Below are 26,471 nucleotides of genomic sequence, written 5' to 3'. Positions count from 1 at the left end.
CAATAGAGTCAAAGCCATGAAAATTCTTTTTTTTTTTTTTTTTTTTGAACAAAGCCATGAAAATTCTATAAGGAAATAGAAAATCTTCATAAGCTTTGGGTAAGCTAAGATTTTCTTAGGACACAAAAAACATAAAGCAGTATATTTTTAAAAACACGTAAATACTAAGTCAATGAAAAAATTAGACTATTTTATCCAATTATAACTTCTTACTTTTTTTTTTTTGTACCAAATTACTTTATTTGAAGGAATGGTACAAATGAAAGCAGATGTTTTGGTACAACTTACAGAAAAGGTGAAGGTAACCCCGGCAGCATGCGCTGCCTCGGTGGCCAGGGACGTCACCCCCGCGGCTGGGAAGACAGCCCCCCCGTGACGCTCCCCAGGTGTGCGGGTCAGAGAGGTGCTCAGACACGCCAGGTTCGGGAGCCCCCGTCTTGCGCAGGTTGGTGACGTGCTCACCCAATTCTCTGATGGATGTCACCTGCTCGTTCAGGTAATGAGTCTCCATGAAGTCACACCAGTGGGGATCACTGTCTTCAGTGGCCAGTTTGTGCAGTTCCAGTAGTGTCTGATTCACGCTGTTTTCCAAGTGTAACGCACCCTGTGTTGCATTCAGCCCGTTCTGCCCATCCTCACCGTCGGTTCTTAATATCCTGAGGGAAGATTCGACCCCTCGTGGGTCCTGCAGCTTCGTAGTTTCTTAGCACGTTCCCTCTCCTCATGAGGTTGGGGAAGAAAACACTTGGCAAAGTTCTTCAAAGCCACAACATCATGGTCAAAGTAAGAAGACACGGACAAGGCACGGAGCTCCAGGTTGATCTGGTGGTTGTTGGCGGTAGTGGTGGGGCCAGGGGGGGGGGGGCACGCGGTTGTCATGGCGGCCGCCGGGGCCTGGCGGGAGTGGTGGGGCCACGGGGGGGGGGGGCACGCGGTTGTCATGGCGGCCGCCGGGGCCTGGCGGGAGTGGTGGGGCCACGGGGGGGGGGGGCACGCGGTTGTCATGGCGGCCGCCGGGGCCTGGCGGGAGTGGTGGGGCCACGGGGGGGGGGGGCACGCGGTTGTCATGGCGGCCGCCGGGGCCTGGCGGGAGTGGTGGGGCCACGGGGGGGGGGGCACGCGGTTGTCATGGCGGCCGCCGGGGCCTGGCGGGAGTGGTGGGGCCACGGGGGGGGGGGCACGCGGTTGTCATGGCGGCCGCCGGGGCCTGGCGGGAGTGGTGGGGCCACGGGGGGGGGGGGGCACGCGGTTGTCATGGCGGCCGCCGGGGCCTGGCGGGAGTGGTGGGGCCACGGGGGGGGGGCACGCGGTTGTCATGGCGGCCGCCGGGGCCTGGCGGGAGTGGTGGGGCCACGGGGGGGGGGGCACGCGGTTGTCATGGCGGCCGCCGGGGCCTGGCGGGAGTGGTGGGGCCACGGGGGGGGGGGGCACGCGGTTGTCATGGCGGCCGCCGGGGCCTGGCGGTAGTGGGGCCCCGGGGGGGGGGGCACGCAGTTGTCATGGCGGCCGCTGGGGCCTGGCGGTAGGGTGGGGGGCGCCGGGGGGGGGGTCACGCAGTCCGTGGCGGCCGCCGGGGCCTGGCGGTAGGGTGGGGCCACGGGGGGGGCACGCGGTTGTCATGGCGGCCGCCGGGGCCTGGCGGTAGGGTGGGGCCCCGCGGCAGGCACGCGGTTGTCATGGCGGCCGAGGAGAGGCGGCGGTGGAGGCCCTGGGGCCCGCCGGCGCTGCGAGGAGACTAGGAGACTGCGAGGCTGGCTCTGAGCGGCCGCCGCGTCCAAGCGCCGTTGAAGCGGGCAGCCGGCGGCTCTCGTTACACAGGTGGACCAACAGGTCTCCCACGGGGTCCCTTGGACCCCGGTCTTAGCGGGCCGCAGGGCCTGCACACCCGCGAGGGGCACGCGGCTCCCTGTTGACTGGATTGCGGTTCCCGTGCTGCCTTAGGTGCGGACTGAGGGCGGCAGGTATGTCCAAGGACCTACAAGTTTTGGTCCCGACGTTTGGTTTCAGTCTACGTTTTAACTACACTTACTACCTCCTCCTTTCTCTGGGGTAATGGTTCGCTTTAGGGTTGACCTAGTTTCCGTGAGGCTTTGAACATGCCCTAATTAATCTTCTCAGCTGTAGTTATACTGAGCTTGTTCTCCAGGGTGACTTCCGTGGACTGCCGTGGCTGTGAGAGGGGGCGGCATGGGGCATGGACTCGCTGAGAGGCAGAGTGACAGCGCGGCGCACCAGCCCCAGGACTATGGAGAAGAGATCAGCAGGGAGGGGCCGCCGGGGTGGCTTAAGCTGTTAAGCCTCTGACTCTTGATTTCGGCTCAGATCGTGATCTCCGGGTTCTGGGATCGAGCCCGGCCTCAGGCTCCCTGATTAGGAGGAAGTGGGCGTGAGATTCTCTCTCTCCCCCTCTGCCCCTCCCCCCCTCTGCCCCTCCCCCCATGCCTATGTACACATTCTCCAAATAGATACATAAGTACATAAAAAAGACTATCAGAAGGTGCTCTGCAATACAGTTGAAGGTTGCTGTTGAGGAAACATTTCATCGATATTCTTTCCCCTTTTCCTTATACACATTTCAAAAATGCTTTCATTTTCATTATGAAATGTTACAGACATACAGACAAGTACCAAAAACAATCGCATAGTACCTTTGTACCTCTCGCTACTTTTAACTGATCTATTTGAAATTGTGGTTGCTTCCTCCTATTCAGAAACTTTGGTCGTCTTCTCATTCACTGTGCTCATAAGATTTCTTAATTTCTGAAGCCGAATACAATTTGTTCTCCCAGCTTTCTTAGGTTGTTTCCAGCACTGGGGTCTGTGATCCCATTTCTCTCCACGCTGAATTTGAATGTCTCCTAGTCCTTGACAGTAAACACTCATATCTTTTTCACATTTGAAATCAATAACTCTTCTCAGTAAATAGTATCCTAGTATTCAAAACAAAACAACAACACAAAAGTTGTAAAAAGGAAGATATGTTGAGGGAATCTAGCATGCAATACACACACACACACACACACACACACACACACACAAAGAGAGAGAGAGAAAACCCTGGTGCAGATTGATGCAGCCAGAGGAAGAGATAGCATGATTAATAAAGAACAGACTACCCCTTAATTTCCTTGTCTTCAACACAGATTTATAAAATTTTAAGCTAGAGTCTGTAACTCATTTCCAGGAAAAAGGAGAAAGCACAACAAAAATTGCTTTGAAAGCTAACTCTGCTAAACTCTGCCTGTTAACTTTCATCTCTTTAAATCTGAAGCTCTTTGCATAGACACTTTGGAGTTCTAAAAATCAAAGAACCAGAAGGGAAATCTACCATCTGAAAAAGCACTATGATTTCTTATATTTGGTCTGTTGCTACACTAGTGGGAAATAAATCAGTCTCTCGCAGTATACATTTTACTTCTAGTTTTGTGTCTGGGCAACTTTACAAAGTGTACAAACTCTTTCAGGCTTAATACTAGTCAAAGATTGTGTATTTATAATGAGAGAGTGTAACAGATGTGTGAAATATTCAAGAGAAGAACTAATGTAAAAATACAAAAATGATATTGTCTTTTGAATATCGTTTATTTTTTAAATTTTTCTAACATAGATACAATCTTATTACAATAATATTGGGTACATCTTAAATACTTGCAGTGTGTTGGAATTAAGCAAAATGCAGTTGTATTTGAAATAAATGGGCCATCACTTGGGAACTGAAATATTCTGTGATCAAAAGATATTTTTGGAATGGTCATTGATCTGTATTAAAATAGCTTTTATTCCTCAAACATATACAAAAAAGATATTTTGTGCAGCCAAGGGAAGTAAACTCAAACGTAAAGGTTACAAACAATACTGAGACTGGATTATCTAAAAGTGATGAATGTTTAACAACATAATGGTTAATGACCAACAAAAAGAAATGAACCAGCAACCAAGAGAAGAAAATTGCAAGGTCAGTAAAGAAATGTTTTAAGTCCGAAAAAACAAATTAAAGTGCCAAGATACCATTTTTCAACTGTTCAATCACAAAAGACCCAGATATATTCACTGAAGATGGTTTAGAAGGATCACAGTAAACTGTTAACATTGGCTACCTCCAATGAATGGAATTAGGAAAGTAAAGAGTAAATTAATTCTGTTTTAAAGATTTCTGAATTTTCCTACCTGTTTAAAACAATATGTATTAGTCTTATAACTTAGAAAGGAGCAATAAGCTAGAAAAGTAATAGAAAAAAATACAGACACATACACATACAAATCTCCATGTTGGACCCCCTTATACACTGCTGGTTTAACTGTTCATTTCTATGGTGAAATTTGGTAATTCAAATAAAAGTTTTAAAATGTACATATTTTTTGGTGCACAAAAAATTTACTTCTAGGAATTTATGTAACCAAAAATAATTATAGGTGAAGATAACTAAATAAAAGTTTATTAAAGAATTTTTCATAAGAGCAAAATGTTGGAAATAATCTAAATGTCTTACAACAATAAACCAGTTAAATAAATCATAAGGTATCTGTATGACAAAATGCTGCACAGCAATTATAAATTAAGCTGTAAAAGAATACTTAATGGTGTTGCAATGTTCATGATGTATTATTAAATAAAGAAGTAAATTGTAAAACAGGACTGCAGCTAAATCAATTTTTGTTTAAAATTACATAGTTATATATCATATATATGGTGGCATTATGAATTTACATCCTATTATTAGCAGTGGTTATGTCCCATTGTTAAGGGGACATGGATAGTTTTAGCATACCAATGCAATCTGGAAAGTGTTCAAATCACTCCTAAGACCTAAAAAAGAAAAAAATATATATTTTTTGAGCCAAGGGAGAGTGGGTTTAAGTAACAGAGAATAGGAGAATTTTTCTGTCTTGTGTATCAACAGAGAAATAAATAGATTATTGAAGGAGAAAAAGGACCTATGATAAGCAGAATTTGAAGATACCCCCCAATGAATCATATTCTTGTATAATCCACCCCCCCCCATTTGAACTGGGGACAATCTATAATTCACTTCTAGCCACCAGAAAATGGCACACGTTTTGCCATGGTCACTCCATAACTTTTTAACCTTATGTAGGACTTGTTCTCAATAGACCAGAGCCAGAATTCTCTTGCTGCCTCTGGAGAGATCAGCCGCCATGTTGTAAGGGATCTTACAAAAGGGCCATGGGGCAGGAATTATGGAGGACTTCAGAACCTGAGCATGGCCCTCTGTTGACAGCAAAAATTAGGCCCTTAGTTCCATAACCACGAGGAATTCACAGACACCTAAATCACATCATGAGGAGTTCGCATTGTGGTGACCACTCCAGGCTTTGGATCTTGACTGATCTGAATTTGAATCCCAGTCCAATTGCCTACAAACTTTTTGACGTTGGGCCAGTTGCTTAAATGAGGGCTTTACTTTTCCCATTTATAAAATGGTTATAATAAGATCTATGTTGTGGAGTTATTGTATAGATTACCTTAAATAATACATTATAACTGCTTAGTACATAGCAAGTGCTCAGTGAATATGAATTATTATAATTATTATTTTGTCTACAGGAGATGATGCCCAAACTAAATTCAAAAGGAGTAGTAGTTAATCTGCTAACGGTTAGGGAGAGTTAAGAGATTCAAAAAAAAAGTTTAAAATAATAACATTTGGGGAACTGTTAGCACTTCTGTATGAAATATATCTATTGAATCTTTACATATGCCAGTCATATTTTAAAGTTGAGGATACAGACGTGGACAGTTTTTGCCTTTAAAGCATTCATTCACCCTATGGAGAAATAAATTTACATGCACGCACACTAACATTACACACACGCACAAATGTAATTCAAAGCAGATTGTGGTAGGCATTACCACTACTCACCAATATACAGCTCTCCACTTCTGGGCACATGAGAAGGTGACACCTTTCCATCTCTTTAAAATTAAGCATAACCATCTGACTTGATTTAGCCAACTAAATATGAGTAATGTTTAGAAGTATGTTACTCCTGTATGGAAGTATATATTTCTAACACTCGGCTCTCTCCCCCACTCTTCTATTGCCTCATTGACTGCAAAAGCCTAAATAAGAAGATGAAACCATTTGGACCACAGAGCCACTGGCTGGAGAACTACTGTCCTGGAGTCTCATCCAGGTTTGTTTTCAACTTTGGGGGATGTAATAATCTTTTGTCGTGTTAAGCCAAAGTGTTTGGCCAGTGTAACCTTATCTATTTTGACAGATACATATATTGTTACCTGAAGTGGGCGATTCCATAACAAAGAAAATTAAAAGATGTGACACTAATGGAAAGGTTTGGATGGTAGTGGTGAGTAAACTGATCCTGAAGATTACAAAGATGGTAACCCATGCTAAAAGCAGTTAGAAAACTCTAGCTAGACCAACTTTTTAGGCAGATCATGAACATAATGAAGTTGTAGTTATATGGGAAGAGATGGAGACACAGAGTCCATAGTGTGTGTTGGCTGCAATTGACTATGCTTGACACGGTACTCCGAGAGGGAAATGAGCTGAAAAAAGTAATGACCGATTTGCAAAGGACTAAGGGCAGATTGCTCCAAAATGGGCCACTTTGGCATGGACATTATTTTGAGTTAAAAGTGCCCAAACCACAGCAGATTCAGGAAAAGTTCTTTACCTTCCCCTCACCTGCCTAAAAAGAATTTAGATAGAGGACCTGCTCCAGGAAGAGAGCCATCACCATAGATAACTACATTATGATACAAACTAGGAGTTGTAAACAAAGAATTTAGCAAATTCTGTTTGTTAATTCTTTGTTTACATTCCTCTCTCTGTTCCATTATTATGCCTGTGTAGCCCAGCAAACATTGTTTACCAAACATTTACTCTTTTTTATCTTCCTACAAATAGTATGTCTTCTCTTTGAGGTCACAGACTCACACCCCCTTGTCCTCGGTTCAGAATGATATATGTATTTCATTTTGCCGGTCTTCGGAATTTCATATGTGTGTGTGGATTTCCTATCATGTGAAACGAAATTTGATTTTCATCTGTTAACCTGTCTCATATCAATTCAATTCTTAGTCCAGGTAGAATTCTACCAGGGGTGAATATGTATCTTTATTCTTCCTCCATAGTAATGCTATTGTGGCTATCTTGACTATGTTATACTATTATGTATTGGGCATGTGGGAGAGCCACAACTTACCTAATTAGTTTATAGGATTGCGCATTAAGAGGAGATATGGTCACCAAAGTGACCAAAGGCCTCACCCAGAGACCCTAGACCTGGAGTGGGATGCAATTAGTTGGTTGAATTTTTGGACTATAATCCCTTAGGGAGGGGGAAATACTTTGCATGTCAGAAGAAAATTAAACTCACTGTGTGAGGGATCCCTGGGTGGCGCAGCGGTTTAGCGCCTGTCTTTGGCCCAGGGCGCGATCCTGGAGACCCGGGATCGAATCCCACATCGGGCTCCCGGTGCATGGAGCCTGCTTCTCCCTCTGCCTGTGTCTCTGCCTCTCTCTCTCTCTGTGTGACTATCATAAATAAATAAAAAAAATTAAAAAAAAAAATAAACTCACTATGTGATGTATGATAGAAAGTCATCAAGGCTGTCCACCAGATATTTCCAGCTCTCCTTCAGGCACATGGTAGGAGAACAGTGTTCTGCCCTCTTGAAATTGAATGTGACATTTGACCTGCTTTAGTCAATGAAATTTCATCAGAAGTGCTACAAGTGATTTCTGGGCATAAGTTTTAAGAGCCAATATGCAATTCTGTCCTCTTTCTTTCTGTCGGCTTTGACAACAGTGCTCCAAATGAAGGCCACTTCAGCAGCCTGGGTCCCAGAGTGAGGATGATGTGAAGCAGAGCTCACAGCTTATCTGTAGGAGATGCTTGGTATGAACAAGTTCTTGCTATAAGTCAGTGAGATTGCAGGGTTGTTTTTACAACCCAGCCTAACTATTCTATTGAGATTGATCTTTTAACAAAGATACAAGGATCCTCATGATTTCATCCCTGCCTACTTCTCAAGCCATATACCCAATCATTCTCTGATACACATATTACTCCATAAGCAACAGTAAACTACTTTTAAAATAAAATCACTATGCTGTATAGAGCATGGATTGGAGAAAAGAAACTAAAGAATCATAGTCAAATGTATAGATATTGACAACCCCTCACAAATACACAATGGAGAGTGTAGAGAGGAAGAACATAAAAGGTTGAGGACAAAACAAAGGTATTTAAAAGCTGAGTGGAGGAAGCCATTGAAAAGCTAGGAGAGAGGCAGACGACAACCTATCAGAGAAGTTCTGCAGAAATCAAGGAGGAGGGACACCTGGCTGGCTCAGTGGTTGAGCGTCTGCCTTTGGCTCAGGTTGTGATCCTGGGGTTCCGAGATTGAGTCCCGCATCGGGCTCCCCATAAGGGAGACTGCTTCTTCCTCTGCCTCTCTCTCTGTGTCTCTCATGAATAAATAAATAAAGTCTTAAAAAAAATAAGGGGGAAACCTATCAAAGCTGAAAAAGTCTGCATCAAGCCTGCCAAAAAGATGAGGTAGGAAGAACATTAAGAAGAAACAATTGGATTGGATAATTAACAAGCCTGTGCTATCTTCAAGAAGAATTTCAATGGAGGAAAGGATCCAGAAAAGGACTGAGGAAACTTGGAGACAGAATGGGGAGAGGGAAAACTCAAGAAGGACAAGCATAAGCTTGCTCCTGGCAGTCACTGTCTCATTCTTTACAGACAGTAAGTCATCTATGTTGCTTTCCCCCAAGTTCCAGAGATCCAATCCAAGAAATGAGGTCTAGATCATACTGGGCCCAATCCAGGTGTGTGATGGATAATCTTGGTGCTAAATCTCTGCAAGAACCAATGCGGACTTAAAATCTAAGCTACTCCAAGACTGAGAAGGTGCAAACCTAAATCCCTGGATAAGTCTCTCCAAGCAGCTCTGTATCTGAGGGTGCCTTAGTGTGGTGGAAGGACCAACATTTATTATGCTTCTTACCTCTGGCATTCCATTTATCTTCACTACCACTCTACAAAATATTCATTCAAGTCTCCACTGGGTGAATAAGAAAACCAAATCTCAGAGGGTTTAGATGATAACTCAAGGTCAAACTGTTGTAGGCAGCAAGGTCTCAATACCTTCTTAACTCCACAGACTAGGCCTGTGTCATACTTTTCAACTCAAAGTAGTCACCATGGGGGTACATGACCCCATACCATGATATAGAAGAACATATAGGGTTAAACATAACACAGTCTTTTAAAATAATAAATCTATTTGTGCAGTGTAATTTAAAAGTTACATAAGTTTTTAAGATAAAATCTGAGATACCCCATTTTCCCTAGTTACCCCACTTTCCCTACATACTTGCTTGTCAGGGTGAGAAATACTGTATTTTCATACCATCTAGAAAGACTTAGGCTTACAGACAAATTTCTAAAACCAGAATCACAACAAATCACTAGTGAGAGAAGCTAGAGCCTATGTGCAAGGCAAATCTCTCACTGCATTATATCCTTCTACAATGCCAGGCTTCCAAGTACACATGGGGTAACTGATCAGTTGGAAAGATTACTCAGAGATAGGTAGCCATCCCATTTCTGGGCCTGGAAAAATACCAAAAAAGCAAGATTTTCTCCATATTCCCTCTCCACCCCTCCCCCCAAAAGATTTTGGCCAACTGAAATAGAAACATTATCAATACAAGTAGGCAAATATCTAACATTTGATTTATTCATTTTCTCTACACACATATTTAGAAGCATATATTTATAGTTAGCAATATTGCATTTGTCTGGTTTTGCAATACTTGAAATGACTTTATTCAAATGTATCCCATGCACCTATCTGTATTGTTCTCACCCTCATTTGACTCACTTTTCAGATTTTACCAGTTTTCCAGAGCCCATCATATGTTTTACAATCTAAGTTGACTGAGAGACAGTTATTTTTAATTTGTGTGGATGCCATCAATGAAAATCTCATCCCAAGTCACAAGTACCTATCATATATTCTCTCAGGAATATGTATTTTTTCATTTGTCTTATAGGCAATTATTTGCAAATATTCACTGGATTGCTCTCAAAATGACCTTTAAAACTTTAAGTAGTCCTTATTGTCAAACTTGAAAATACTTGCTCATACAAACAAGAGTATAACCAAAGCTGTGTCAAAATTTTGCCTTTTTAAAAAATCAGTTCTCAGAAATTTTCAAAATTAGCATTCCTTAAGGTGTTCCCAAGTATAAAAGTCTTTCTCAAATATGTCTTTATTATTCAAAATAAAGTAATTGAGGGAGTACCGTGTAATATGAAACTCCCTCTTCCCTGAGTGATAATGGTTTAAGGAAAAAGAAAAACTCACCATGTAGTAAGTGGTAACTATTTATGCAAAACTCTGCCTCTAGGACCTGAGTTCAAAAGGTAGCCATTAATTATTAACAATTCCAAAGTAGGTCATATGTTGCTAGCATGACAAAATCCGCCATAAAATAATAACAAATTTCTCTTTCTCCTGCCTCAATCTTCCCCTCTCTCCTTGCTTGCACATACTTCACTTGTATTCATAATTCAATTACAGAGTATTTGATATCACTTGCTGAGCCTACCACAAAGCCCCAAATGAACTGTGATTTGGTAGTTTGGGTTCACATCAACATACTCTTTCTCTAAGGGAATGGCTCATGAATGAGGGAAAATCTATTTCCATGTAACTAAAAACCAAACTGAGATCAACAAACTTAGAGCCCCTTGAGTCTATCACTTAAAAATCTAATAAAAGTACATTCAGGGGTCTTCATTAAAAGCTGACAGTGTTTGAGTGATATTTACTTAATGATGTTATCTGACATTCCCTGAGGTGATGTTTTTCTGAAATACCTCTGAGTAATTCTTCTAATGCCTAATAAAAATGTTCTTCTATGTTGCTCACTTCCATGTTTATATTTCCAGCCCTAATTTTTATCCACATTCCACTCCAATCGGCTCCTTGAATACCATTTCAAACCCTAGGATGTCCCACTACCACCTCAAACCCTATGTGCCCAATAATGAATTCATTTTATTCTTTGTGTAAAGGATATCCTTGCATCATCTCATCTTGGGAAAGAGAAAATAAAAGTTACACTTAATTCATTTTGACTTAGAGCATATAGGTCTGGGTAAATGAATTGCTTTGTTGTGATCAGAAAGAACTGGTCATAAAATAGTTCCCGTCCTTTTTATTATGAAATTTTGTGCCCCACAGCAAGATTTTGAATGTTGAGCTAATAATAATTACATACTTGTTTTTCTGACCACGTTTATCCAGTGAGAATTAAATGTTTCCTTCTGCTGCTTTAAAACCCCTGAGTGAACACTGCTCTGTGTGTTAATACCTGTATGTTATGGGTATGTGTGTACCTTTGCGTGTTTGTGAATGTGTATGTTTGCATGTTTGTATCTTGTGTTTGTATGTACATGTCTGTGTGTGTGCATCCATGCACTATACAAAGATTCAACCCAACTCACAAGTAGAACGTTATAGTTGGCATATCTCCTTCCTCTTCAGCTATAGCTCTGCCCTTCCACCACGCCACTGTCAAACACTTCTGCGCACAGGAGAAATATTCTGAATTAAGTCCATCCTATCTTGGTAACAGAGGGAAACAGTTGGGCAAACAGACTGTGGGAGCCAATTTTTTTCTGTCTACCACATTTAAATGAAAGCAAAGATATAGACCCTTTGCATTACATATAAGCATAAAACTTTCCCCCCACATATTTAGGACTATATTTAACATGGAAGTATTAGATTCATATAATGCTTTTAAAAAGTGCTAAAAGGGGGATCCCTGGGTGGCGCAGCGGTTTAGCGCCTGCCTTTGGCCCAGGGCGCGATCCTGGAGACCCAGGATCGAATCCCACGTCAGGCTCCCAGTGCATGGAGCCTGCTTCTCCCTCTGCCTATGTCTCTGCCTCTCTCTCTCTCTCTCTCTCTCTCTCTCTCTGTGTCTATCATAAAAATTTAAAAAAAAAAAGGAAAAAAAAAGAAAAAAAAGTGCTAAAAGGTATTTTAAGGTCAGGACATCAAAATGAGACAAAGAAAATGGAGAAAAAAATTCTTTAGTGGACAAGCACAGGGTATTTATACATTCTGGAGAAAAAATATTCAACATACTTTTTTAAACCAATTATCTAAAAACATCATTATGAGAAAATGAGTTAATTATGGAGTTAAAAGAAGCCACTTTTTGTTTTTATTTTATTTAAATGCCTCTTGTTTAGGGACATTGATTTGATCAACTCATACGGGTTGATTAGAAAGGATAAGCTGCTTTCCCATTCCTATAACTAACTTTGGGATTATGAGCAACATTCTTTACATAGACTTCCTCTCCGACACACACACACACGCACACACGCGCGCGCATACACAAACTTTACTCACGTCACTGGCCATTGTTCTTCTTCATCCCTCATAACGCAGTCCAAATTACTCTCTATGGTTCTTTTACAATGTCTTCCTCTCCATCCCACATCTATCGCTTCAGTCCAGACCCCTCTCCTGATACTCTAATGATTACAACTTCCTCCTTACTGATCTCCCAGACCCCAGATTCTTTGTCTAAATCTATCTTGCCCATGGCACCAGATTCATCTTTCTAAATGCTACATTTCCTTATTCCACACTGGTGCCAACTCATTGGTTATCAACAAATCAGGCTGCATTTAAATGAGGGCCACTGAATAGAAAGGGGATGGATGATGAGAATATTTCTGAGCCTCTTGGCTAACAGATAAGGACATTTTCATGGTGTAGAGGGAATCAATGTCTCAGCCTGTCTGGCCTTGTCCATCAGTCAGCTATCTCCGGAAACATACCCACTTTGCAGAGGCCCTCATGGTATATTTCCATTTTTGTGCTTGTCTTGCTTTCTTAAAAATATGATAAACTTCCTAAAGATAGGGACCATGCCGTAAGCTGTTCTACAGTGGCCAGGGGGAATATGACTAGGCTGCAAGTGCCACCTCTCTCTGTGAACTCTGCCACTTTGGACAAGTAATAAGATTTTTTTTTTTTTAGCTTTATTCCTTATATGTAAATGAGATCAAGAATACCTGCCTCAAACTACTTTTAATGATTAAATTAGCCAATTCAGCCAACGTGCTTACTGTGGTATCTGGCACACAGTAGGTATCAAATAAACTGTAGTAACTATGATGTTTTGCTGAGTGGAATGCAGCTGCATCAGCTAAAAATGCTTGAAGACATATGCTGTGAGCATTTACTGCTCTGAAATTCTGCCTGGGAGACAAAGAAGCCAGTGCTCCAAACAACAAAGGCCCTGAAACCAATCGCCATGGCCAGAATTTAATCTGGTATTTGGATTTGGGATGACAAGGCTGTAAACAAAGCAGCTGGTTTTCAGGAAACCCCCAGCCCCTCCACAGAGATTCCCGGCTACAAGAGATAGCCAAAAAGAAAATGAGCTATTTATGTAAACCTCTGTGCCTCTCTTCCAAAGCATTGAAATGAATTTATCTTGAAGTGCATCTTAATTTTGTCACTCTGTTCTCTCTGACAAGCACCCCTGGTGTTGCTCTTCATCTCCCCTGGAGAAAAGTTGCAAGATCAGCACCTAATAATAAACCATCACTGTGCTCAGAAAGCAGGGAAGGTTTCAGTCTCTCCTCTTTTTGAAAAGGTCATTTAAAAAAAAAAAAAGTTATTGTTTCTCTGTTACCACTAGATGGTACTAGCCAGCTGCTTGTCATCTTTCTTATTTTGTTTTTTGTTTACTGACTGAGCATTAAACCAAGAGACTGATTACAATAACACACTTTTTAGAAGTGAGACTTAGGGAGACCTTCGTCAGTCATTGGAAAGTCATAAAGGTGCCATTTCTTAGATGTGTCAGCACTTTCCCTTGGCGTTCATTTATATAAAGTCCTTCTTTCCTTTTTCCTGGATAATGGAAATATTTAGTAATCATACAGATGATTCATGCCACATTTGCCCTGGTGTTTGGGACCTTAGGAAGCCCTGGGAGAGATGTGGGACACAATGACTTTGAATTGAAGGCAGTCAGAGTGAAAATTGGATTTTCTACTTCTCTCGGGAGTCCTGTCCTGCTGCCTCTTTATTTAGGATATCTTAGTTCTCTTGTCTCAGACTCCCAGCACATCCCCAATGCCTTAGGTTTTCTATACAGAAAATTGGGACTTCCTTCTCCTTTCTGGATGGGAAAGTAGCTCTCGCAATAAGTCACGGGAGATACTGGGAGAGACTGGAAAGTATGACCCTGGCATCTGAACTTCTTCTTTCCCAAGCTAGTTTAATAGAATTAAGGGGTACCCTATCCCTATCCCAACAATCTCTTTAAGATATTAGATGCCACTGAAGCCCAGCTTCATCTGTGATGGATGGATTGTAGAAAGTGGGGAAAGGGGTCCGGGTACTTGATATTGTAATTTATAGTTAGGCTATGAAAATTAACTGGGAACCAATGTGGGGAGAAGTATGTGTGCTATGTTAATCTAAGATTAGTCAGGAGTAATCATTTGGGGGTGGGTTTCCATGAGAAATTGCAGGATTCGTGCAAAATATTTCAATTGAGGAGATATTTACCTATGATCCAGACCTAACTTTTAATTCTAGCAAAACTTCTACCTGTGGGAAGTTGGGACAATTGTTCAATCTTTCTGAGCCTCAGTTTCCCCATCTCGAGAAAAATGTATTTTTTTAGTAATATCATTAGAAGGACAGAGAGAAATAAAGTTTGTAAAGCTGCTGGAATTTAGCAGGACTTCCCCAAATGTTCCTCCCTCCTTAAATAACTATAATGGCCAATAGTCCCCAACTACCACCCAAGCCTCTTCCTAGGCTAGAGACTAAGTTCCCAAGAACTGGTCCCTAGTCCCTGAAATTAGTGTAAGATGTAGGAAAACCTCAAATGCCAAACCTTTGCCCTCACTTTTCATAATACTAGCAATGGCTTCCACACCTCCTGCTTATATGTCCCATTTGTCTTGAGAAGGGGTACCTTCATTTTTTTTGAGAAGGGGTACCTTCAAATCTCAGGAGGAGATTACCATCTGTGAGACAGCTGCATATTTCTATCTGTTTTCATAAAGACATATTTCATTTCCTTAAACAGCGTTTTACTTTTGAAAAGAGAAACAATTTTGCTTCATTGTTTTTCTCACAGAAATATTTCCTAAAGGCCAGTGAGACAAATCAAAGGGACAATGTGAAATGATGGTGTAATCTCCTATCTCAGTTGCATGAAAGTATAGTGAAATTAGCAGGTTGTACTATACACATAATTGCTATAGGAACACAGGATGACATTAAACTAATATAGGATACTTGTCTCGATATGGAGAACAATAGACTTAAAAAGCAATAATTTGAACTAACTACAACTGAATTCTAACTGTAGTTAGAATTTGAATTCTAACTACATGGGGAAAGGACCATCGAAATTTCAACTTCTTTCAGTAAAAATTATTCAACAACAAGTTGTTACCATCCAGCAAATAAAAGGTAGAGTGAGCAGAGTTTCACATTAAAGCAAGAATTAAGGAATCTTTTAGTTATCATCAAAAATTGTAGGCACCTCAAATCTAGTCCCAGAGGAACACAAACATGAAAGAAAGCTAAGTTTGGGAAAACCTACATGGACAGAAAGAACAAAGAATAACATCAATCACACGATAATTTCTGATTTATACTTTCAAAGGACCTAAAACTTTTAGAATGTTTAACTTTAAAAACTTCAAAGTTAGAATGAAAACTTTGGTATATTCGGTAACAGACAACTCCAGAATCATACTGGGAATGATTCCAAAAGCCATTTGTGTGAAAGAGAGTTTGGATTAATTAGTGATGCTTGGGTGCTGAAGGCAAGAACGGCTGGTTCAGGGTCTCTCCAGTATACTTCTAGTACTGCATGCACAGAACTATCAGGATATTTACACATCATTTGATAATCCTCTGTTTCTATATCGACCTTCTTCTTTGTAGCCCCAGCACCTGACAAAGAATCAGTGAATCCATTTGTAAAGACAAAAATAATTGCACCTGGATTCTGAGAGAGTGATGGAATAGAATGCATCCGAAATTTGTCTTCCCACTCAGACAACAACTGCACTGGCCCAATCTGTCTGGTGTAACTATTTTAGAATTCTGGAGTCTATTGGAAGGCTTGCAATAACCAGGGGAAAGCTTGGTCAGTGAATTAGGCTTGGAAGGTAAGTTGTGGTTAGCTTCAGTCAATTTCAGCTCCTAGTACATTAGTGGCTATCTATCCATTACTACCCAGCCCCATGGCAGGTAGCTGTGCATGTGTCCCTGGAGCAGCTTGCACTTAGCTTATGAGAGCCAGAGGGGGGCAAAAAGGACCTTGTCCTTCAAATATTGTAGATCTGTGCTCTAATCATGTATCATGGCTTCTGATCCAAGGGATACAGCTCAAGGCAAGCAGCCTTGTTGTTATACCTCCCTCCTTGTTGAAAGCCCCTCCCTCTCTGGCTGAAGTGACTTTCAAGGGATTTAAAGGCAAAACTTGGTTGAGTCTCTAGGCAAAGAGAATACGGGAATTATTTTGCACTATATAACTTTTCTGTAAATTTGGAATTATTTCAAAAGAGAAAGAAAAAAGAAAATTTACCATCAGAAAAATACATAGAAACATACATACATTAGGTAAATAAGTAAGCAAATATTCTTGCCTTAGTTGGGTTCCCCAAAAAGCAGAGCCAGAGACCATGACCTGGGTACAGTATTCATCTGGGAAGTGATGCTAGGATGCAGGATTTGAGGGGAAGGAGAAATTGAGTCATACATGGAAGAAGGAAAAGCCAACATAATGATGTTTGTTCATGTAGGTGTTGCTGTAGACAATCTGTAGACATTTCTATCCATCTTTATAAAGAAGCACTTCAATTCTCAGCAGAAACCTTATTGTCTACAAGAGTAGAATGGTATATTCAAAGTGCTGAAAAAAACCCCTTCCAACCAAGAATACTTTACCCAGAAAAGTTGTCCTTCAGAAACAAAGGAGTGATAAAGACTTTTCCAAATAAACAGAAGCTGAGGGACTTCAGTACCACTAAGCCTGCCTTACAAGAAATACTGAAAGGAGTTCTTTAAGGTGAAGTAAAAAGATGCTAATTCATAACATGAAAACATAAAAATACACAGGGCACTGATAAAGGCAAATATATAGTTAAATTCAGTATACTCTATTTCTGTACTATGGTCATGTATTAACCACTTAATTCTAGTAATATGCTAAAGTACAAGAGTATTAAACATAACTACAGTTGCAATCCTTTGTTAATGAATACACAATATACAAGAAGTAAGTTGTGACATCAAAAATATGAAAAGACAGGAGTAAGATGCTTAAGTTTTTATATGAGATTGAAGTTACTATCAGGAGAAAATAGACATATCTTTAAGATGTTTTGTGTAAGCCAATAGGGTAAGCCCAATGCAAAAATCCACAGTAGATGCATAAAAGATAAAAAGAAGGAAATCAAAAACATATTGCTATGAGAAGCCATCAACTCACAAAGGAGGACAGCAAGAGAGGAAGGAAGGAAGAAGGGAACTACAAAAAGCTAGAAAATAATTAATAAGATGACATTAGTAAATCCTTAACTATTAATAATTACTCTAAATATAAATATATTTTTATTTATTCTCCAATCAAAAGGCATGAAGTGGCTAAATGAATAAAATAATAAGGCTCAACTATATACAGACTACAGGAGACTCACTTCAGTTCTAAGGACACACATATGCTCAACATGAAGGGATACAAAAAGATATTCCATGCAAGTGCAAACCAAAAGAGAACCGGGGTAACTATAATCCACATCAGACAAAAAAAAAAAAAGACTTTACTAAAAAAGTTATAATATGAGATAAAGAATTTATATATACGTTACCACATATATAATGATAAAAGGATCAATTTATCGGGAGGGCATAATAATAATAAAATATATGCACCCAACTTTAGAGTTCCTAAGTATATTAAACAAATACTAACAGATTAAAAAGGGAGGAAAGACAACTACTATCATAATAGTAGAGGACTGAAGTACCCCAATTTCAACAATGGATAGATCATACAGACAGAAAATCAATAAGGTAATATTGGACTTGAACTATACTTTAGACCAAATGATCCTAACAGAATGTATGAAACATTCTATGTGACAGCAGCCAGTAGATACACATTCTTCTCAAGAGGCTATGAAATTTTCTCCAGGATAGATCATCTGTTAGCTCACAAAACAAGCATCATTCACACTATTTAAATCATAGAAATTGCCCAAATGTCTATCAGTGAATGAATAAACAAGTAATGGAATATTATACAGTCTTTTAAAATTTTTTTTACATATGCTATAACATAGATAAACAAGCATTGACGATATTATGGAAGTGAAATAAGCCAGTCACAAAAAGACAAGTACTATATGATTTCACTTATATGAAGTATGTAGAGTAGCCAAAATTATAGAGATAGAAAATAGAGTGGTGGTACCAAAGAGCTTAAAGAGGGAGGAGTGGGGGAATTGTTATTTAATGGATGAACAGAGTTTCAGTTTTGCAAGATAAAAAGAGTTCTAGAGACAGATGGTGGTGATTATTATAACAATTCGGAAATACTTAATACCACTGAATTGTACACTTACTTAAAATGGTTAAGATAGTAAATTTTATATGTATTCTTCTATGATAAAAATATTATTATTAAAAAGTTCAATGCACGCCTCTTTGGCTCCTTCCACCATCTTCGTTCCCACCCATTCTTCCTTCCATTCCTGGTCCCTGGTAACAACTGAACTGATTTCTGTCTTTATAGTTTTCCTTTTTCTAGACTATGATATATAAATAGAAGCACAGTAGGCAGTGGCCTTCTGTGCCTGGCTTCTTCCACTTAACATTGCACTTTAGGGTCTCAGTCTTGTTACTGCATGCATCAACTTTGTTCCTTTTTTATTACTGTGTGGTATTGTATGGATGTACCACAATTTGTATATTATTTTCCAGTGGATAAACATTTGTGTGGTTTCCAGTTTGGGGTTTTATGAATAAACCTGATATTAACATTTATATACAGATCTTTGTGTGTGAGCTATCTATAATGTTTTTATTTTTTCAAATTACTTTTTCTAATTTCCCAGCATTCCAAATAGTGGAACATTAGTGGTCCTGTAAGTCACTGAAAGGTAAAAGGCGTCAGGAATTGATGAGGGCCAGTTCAAGTGGTTTTAACGGGATCTGTCACTCTACAATCTGCCTTTCATCCCCATTCTGCTTTGGTATTCCATTCAGTTTCAAATGCAGTTTTCAGATCTGACTCACATCTTAATTCTAGGCACTTGTTAGAAATTACATTGGTTGCAAAATGGCAGGAAGAAAAGATCAAATCTCTTTTGGATTTAAATTTGGAATGAAATGGGACTTTTGTTTAAATTCAATAGAAGCAGTTAACAAAGGAATAGAGACCTTAAAGATGTTTCATTAAAATTACCCATAATGCTACTCTGAGTGATTCATGGTTTTGAGCATTTAAATGAGTCATATTCACCCAAAAGCTCAAACTAATCTCTATTGTAAATGAAGTTCCTAGGGAAAGGGAAAGTCTATTAACTATTTAAGCACCATGCAAATTCTCTCCAGTTCAGGTTCTACCTCCTTCATGAAGGAGGCTCCTACCTCACTCAATTTTCCCTTCTCTGATTTTCTGAATTCCTTTTGACAATGTAGTACTACTCATTTGCTCATTATATAAGGTATGCATCTTTATTTAATTCAGTGTGTGTGTGTGTGTGTGTGTGTGTGTGTGTGTGTGTATAATTTATGCCATAGGATTTAATCTTGTAGGAGCCCAAAAAGAATTTGGGGAGATAGGCTCTTTCATTTCCATCCACTGACAGCCATCAGCTACAAGGTAAGCCAAGATGGGTGCTTACAAGTACATCCAGGAGCAGTGGAGAAAAAAGCAGTCCTATGTAATGTGCTTTGTTCTCAGAGTGAACCACTGGTGTAGTACTGCTAGCTCTGAGTTCTACAGGGCCTCCCCACCCCACCCAATCTCCAAAAAAACTGCACAGACTGGGGTACAAGGTTATGTCATATATCAAATTCGTGTGCGACATGGTGACCACAAATGCCTAGTGCCTAAGGGTGCTACCTATGGCAAGCCTGTCCACCATAGGTGTTAACTAGCTAAAGTTTGTCAGAAGCCTTCAGTCTGTTGCAGAGGAGAGAGCTGAACACTATCATGGGGGCTCTGAGGGTCTTGAATACTTACAGGGTTGGTGAAGATACAAATTCTTTAAAGTTATCCTCCTTAATCCATTCTATAAAGCTGTCAGAAGAAACCCTGGCACCCAGTGGGTGACCAAACCAGTCTACAACCACAAGGAGACCTGACAGCTGGCATCTGCAGGTACAAGAGCCACGGCTTTGGAGAGTGTCACAAATTCCACCACACTATCAGTGGTTCTTGCCTTCTGGCGTGGAGAAAACACAATATTCTCCAGGTCCACCATTACTGGTAATATTAAGTAATGTTTGTAAAATTCTTACCTAATAAACAATTTAAGGCAGTCAAAAAAGAAAAAAAATTAATCTCCAAAAGGTCACAGATCACAGCCAGAGAGCATTAGAATAAAAAGAATCTTATAACAATTATTTTATTCTTCATGATTAAACAATTATGAAGTTGTTCCCATGTGCTGAGTGCCTTCTACAGGTCAGGAATTATGCTGGCCAATTTATATTTCATCGTTTGATTCAATCTAATCCTTATAACAATCTTATATTAAGGTGGCACAAGCCATAAGATAGAATTTGTAATCAGACACAATTGGATTCTAATTTCACCTCTGTTGCTTACTATCTGTTTGATGTTAAATAAGTGTCTTAAACTCTTAAGTTGTGTTTGTTAAATGTTAACAAGAGTCATGAAACCTCCATCATAACATATTACTAAATGGACAAATAAAAATAATGTGTGTAAGATGTCTAAGACCTAGTAAACTCTCAAAGGTAAGAATTATATTGCTTATTTTATATAGATGATAAAATTGGGGTTCAGAGAGGTGAATTAATTTAATATATAAGTGGCTGAGCCAGGCCTTGCTTGAGTCAAGACAGCCATTCCCTATCTTATTTTATAAATGCCCCCCCCTTTTTTTTTTCTGTTTTAAAGACTATATTTATTTATTTGAGAGAGTACACACAAGAATGAAAGCACACAAGCAGAGCAAGCAGGAGAGAGAGGGGAAAAATAGGCTTCCCGCTGAGCAGGGAACCTATGGACACAAGGCTTGATCCCAGGATCCTGGGATCAAGACCTGAGCCACCTAGGCACCCTATAAATGCTCATTTCTTACACTTCTCTCATCCCTATAGCAATTATTACACCTAAGTATTTAAATAAGATGTACTTGTGGTAGATAAGTTGAAGGCAGAGATCTTAATGTCAGTAAATAGAAGAAGCTCTCTCTTTGTACTTTATGCACTTTACTATCTAGATAAGATTGGTTAAGTTTTCAATTCCATCCCCTAAGGAAGTTCAAATTGTACTGAGGTTTCCAATAAGTCCTAGAAGGTCCACATTCCCATGGCCTCCTCTGCTCCTGGGTTCTATCTCTGTCTGTGTTATCTTGATCTCACACCTATGAATCCAAGTGAGACATTGAGTTTCTTCATTGAGCTTCATTAAAATAAAGTGTGGCAACCCACTCAGATCCCAGAGCGTGCATGAAGATTATTTTAAACCAAAGCTATTTGAGATACAGTAAATGCAGAAAGAAGCTTTGTTTGAGCTAGTGTTACCTGACTGAAGGCAGAATCCTCTGAGAGTTGGCCATGCCTCCCTTCTCCCAAGGAGAAGCTTCACTTCCCTCTATCCCAGGGTGAGATGACCACTGACATTGGGATAGAGAGACTACATAAACAAATATTATCAAAAACTGCCATATCTTCTATTTGTTCTCCTGAAAGCCCATTTACCTTTCCTAAACCCATTTGTTTTTCTACAGATGCCCCTTCTCCTGGCTCCCTTTCCACTGTGGAGTTGGCATACCAACCCCTATCTCTAGCTGTTTGGGGGAACTTTTCATCTGAACACTTACCCACAGAAAATAAATTTTTCTCCTGTTAATATGTCTACTTTCAGTTAATTTGCAATCGATCCACACCCTTATCACTGGAATTAAGTTGGCAGTGGAAACATTTTTCCTCCCAATAAAAGTTTCATGTATCTAATACATGTATATGGAGTAGACTTTCCTAAGCTCTGAGAAGTAAGAAGGGAGTTGATTTTCAAATACTCCCTTTATTATGAGGCAATGTGTCCTTCCCTGACACTTAACTACAGACTTGTCCAGTCAGTCATCAAGGAGTCCAGCAGACAATGTTCTTCCTTTGCACAACCATTTATTATTTATTTATTTGTTTATTCATTTATATATTTATTTATTATTTTTAAAGATTTTATTTATTTATTCACGAGAGACACAGAGAGGAGAGAGAGAGAGAGAGAGAGAGAGAGAGAGAGAGACAGGCAGAGGGAGAAGCAGGCTCCATGCAGGGAGTCCGACATGGAACTCAATCCTGGGTCTCCAGGATCACGCCCTGGGCCGAAGGCAGTGCTAAACTGGTGAGCCACACAGGCTGCCCTGTTCTTCCTTTTAATAAACACCTTCCTTCAAAAATAACTGCACCTGTAAGTAATGCTTTCTGTTATATATATGTATAGTTGTCAGTGTGTTCATGGGCATATGCTGCATCATGTTCCAGCGGGGTCTCACTGTTCTCTACTCCTCAAGGCATACAAAATAATCTCATTCAGCGACTGAAAGGCCTATATGATTTTCACGTGGTTTGATTGATTTGGGGATGAATCATATGCTGTAGAAATATTTTCATATTTAAGAATTTGTGAAGAATTTTCTGAATATCTTTCTCTCAAAAACTTTTTATCTTTCTCACTAGACTATGAACTCCTTGAGATCAAGTAATTGGTTCATTTTTCCCATTCCTGTATTCCTAGTATATAAAACTCAGCACCTAGCACATAATAGGTATTTAACAAATATCTGAATGAGTGGTTGAATGGCCTCTCATCGCCACACCTACTGCCATGGTCTCTGTCAGTCTTTTATCTGGGCTGTTCCATCAGCTTCTTATCTCCTTAGCAACAGGCTCTGCCCCTTCCATCTACTGTAATCATCAGAGTTTACTTGCATATACAGCAAACCTATTTATTCTCTTCCCCTCTTTAAAGACTTCTACTCACTTACTATTATCTGAAAAAAAAAAAAGGACAAATTCTTTAGGTAGCCCACAAGGACTTCTGTGATCCAGACCCAGCCTGTCTCTTGAGGCTCTGATCCAGTCACTGTTCCTCAAATGATGCCCAGGGATCCTATGGCTGTGCAAAACTCAGCATCTCACCATCTTATTTTAGGAAACTAAAAGCCAAAGTGGTTAATATGCCTCAAGTCACAGAGATTGCATTCTTTACACTTTATCATTTGTCCTTAATGCTCCCTTTTGTCCTTACATTCAAGCCTCTCACTCTCCACAAAACCTCAAACATTTCTTTGAACCTCCGCTTCTTTCAGAATATTCCATGTCTCCCAACAATCTCCACCCTGTTTCCTGGAATTTTAACCTCTTCTATCTGGATATCTAGAATATCTGGAGAGAGCAGCTCTGGCTAGGGCTGGGCTGGATTCCATATCAGGTAGGGCATGACCCAGCCTAAGAAGCTCTTGACCTGGAGCTTCCCATTACGTAAAACCAGTCAGCTTCCTCATAAAATTAATTTCATGTATTTCATTAATTCAAAGCCCAACCCAATTGTCAATTTATAATAAGCAATACAAGCAACCTGGCTCTTAATGGTACACTTTTTAGCCTGAAAGAGTTAATGGGGCTTGCAGATTAACCACAAGAGAGCTTCTGGTCCCACTCATGAAGATATTAGGGATTCCAGCAAGTGTTTGGAGCTACAAATAAATTCGTTTCCTGCTAAGTAAGCCATCTGGGATTGTCCCCAGGAAGCTTCTAAAAGTCAAAAAATTCTCATGATGAAACAACCTCTGCATTTCTAACACCAGCTGCCAGGATCTCACCAGGTGATCTCCAAGGGTAGCCTCAAATAATGCACACCAGAATTTGACAAGCTTTTGTATCAGGAGGACAATCAGCTTTCCCTAAAACAACTGTGTTTTTCTTGATGTGTCCCTAAACTTGATTGGTTAACTGTTGTCTCTTATATACCTACACATCCTACACACACCTAAAATATCAGGAAAATATATTAATTTACTTGACCCAAATACCTGATGATTCTTATTTTTTTTTTTAATTTATGATAGTCACACACAGAGAGAGAGAGAGAGAGAGGCAGAGACACAGGCAGAGGGAAAAGCAGGCTCCATGCACCGGGAGCCCGACGTGGGATTCGATCCCGGGTCTCCAGGATCGCACCCTGGACCAATGGCAGGCGCCAAACCGCTGCGCCACCCAGGGATCCCACCTGATTATTCTTAATTGTTTAATCCCACTTGCCACCATTTCTTTCCAGAAGAATAGCATATGTTTCTTTGGGTAGTAAAATGAAAACCAAGTCTCTGGAATTCTGGATATTTGGTAGTAGAACAATCTTATCTCCTCTGTATTATCTAACACAGATTTTCAGCTTTAGTTTGATCATCTGCCTTAGGATGAACATTTGGATTTTTCTGGATATCCATTCATAGACCAAATTCCCACAACCCAAGGACTATCAAGACTATCAAGAATCACTGGAACCATCCAGACTATTTCAGGAAAAAAAATGCTTATGTCTAAATGGCATAAAATAATTATTTTATTCCTGAATTTGTCTGTAGTGATGGAAATACAATATTCTATTCATGCAATATTTCCTGAAGAAATAATAGAACATTATTTCAGACTTTAGAAAAAAAACTTATTTTACCTATGTTGTGGGAAAACATCATCTGCAGCTGTTTTTCTTTTCTTTCTTTCTTTTTTTTTTTTAGAAGGGGCAAAAGCACATGCACAGTAATGTCAAGTCATTTTAACTTCTGCAGAAATCACTGAGGAGAGATGTTCGTATTACTCACTGAGAATCTCATTGTATGAAGATTATTTTAAGCCTAAAACATTTGAGATTCAACAGATTCAGAAAGAAGACTTCTCTAAGTGCCCCTTATCTAAAAACAACAACTTCTAGGTAATGAGGCTACCATAAATTCCCTCTTTGGAGTGAGTCTATTGCCAAGAGGAAGACCTAGAATAAACCTACCATAGATTCTCCTCTCTAGGAGTTCTATGGCCCTGAAGAAAACCAAAATACCACTTATACCTGTATAGACAAGCATTATCACAAGCATTCTTATCTCCCATTTGTTCTCCTAAAACCTCATTTGTCTTTCCTAAGGAAACTTATTTTTTTAAGCAAATTTTTAGCAATTTTTAAAAAGATCTTATTCATTTGAGAGAGAAACAGAGAAAGTGAGAGCATGAGCTAGGAGGAAAAATAGAGGGCAAAGGAGAAGCAGACTCATCACAGAGCAGGAAGCCTGATCAGGGCTCCATCCTAGGACCCTGGAATCATGACCTGAGCCAAAGGCAGATGTTTAACTGACTGAGCCACCCCAGTCCCCCAGAAACTTCTTTATTATTTTTTTAAGATTTTATTTATTTACTTGACACAGAGAGAGTGCAAGCACACAAGTGGATGGGGACAGAAGAGGAGCAAAGGCAGAGGGAGAAAGACTCCCCACTGAAGCAGGAAGCCCAACATGGGACTCTATCCCAGGACCCTGAGATCATGACCCAGAGAGAGAGAGCAGAGAAGGCAGAGGAAAGAAGCAGGCTCCATGCAGGGAGTCCAGACCATGAACTCAATCCTGGTGTACTCCAGGATCCACGCCCTGGGCCTGAAGGCAGTGCTAACAGGTGAGCCCACACCCAGGCTGCCCTGTTCTTCCTTTTAATAAACACCTTCCTTCAAAAATAACTGCACCTGTAAGTAATGCTTTCAGTTATAATATATGTATAGTTGTCAGTGTGTTCATGGGCATATGCTGCAATCATGTTCCCAGCGGGGTCTCACTGTCTCTACTCCTCAAGGCATACAAAATAATCTCATTCAGCGACTGAAAGGCCTATATGATTTTCACGTGGTTTGATTGATTTGGGGAGAATCATATGCTGTAGAAATATTTTCATATTTAAGAATTTGTGAAGAATTTTCTGAATATCTTTCTCTCAAAAACTTTTTATCTTTCTCACTAGACTATGAACTCCTTGAGATCAAGTAATTGGTTCATTTTTCCCATTCCTGTATTCCTAGTATATAAAACTCAGCACCTAGCACATAATAGGTATTTAACAAATATCTGAATGAGTGGTTGAATGGCCTCTC

At 40.1% G+C, this 26,471-nt stretch overlaps 2 pseudogenes; one reads left to right on the top strand and one right to left on the bottom strand.

Moving 5' to 3' along the window:
• Nucleotides 1-238: 238 nt before the first annotated feature.
• Nucleotides 239-1,068, bottom strand: LOC121497706 (annotated as a pseudogene).
• Nucleotides 1,069-19,974: 18,906 nt separating this feature from the next.
• On the top strand, nt 19,975-20,577 carry LOC121497705 (annotated as a pseudogene).
• Nucleotides 20,578-26,471: the final 5,894 nt, after the last annotated feature.

The sequence above is a fragment of the Vulpes lagopus genome, chromosome 8 (assembly GCF_018345385.1).
Source record: "Vulpes lagopus strain Blue_001 chromosome 8, ASM1834538v1, whole genome shotgun sequence".
NCBI classification, from domain to species: Eukaryota; Metazoa; Chordata; class Mammalia; order Carnivora; family Canidae; genus Vulpes; species Vulpes lagopus.
The sequence above is the reverse complement of the archived record's forward strand: the minus strand, read 5'-3'. Positions and strand labels throughout refer to the sequence as shown.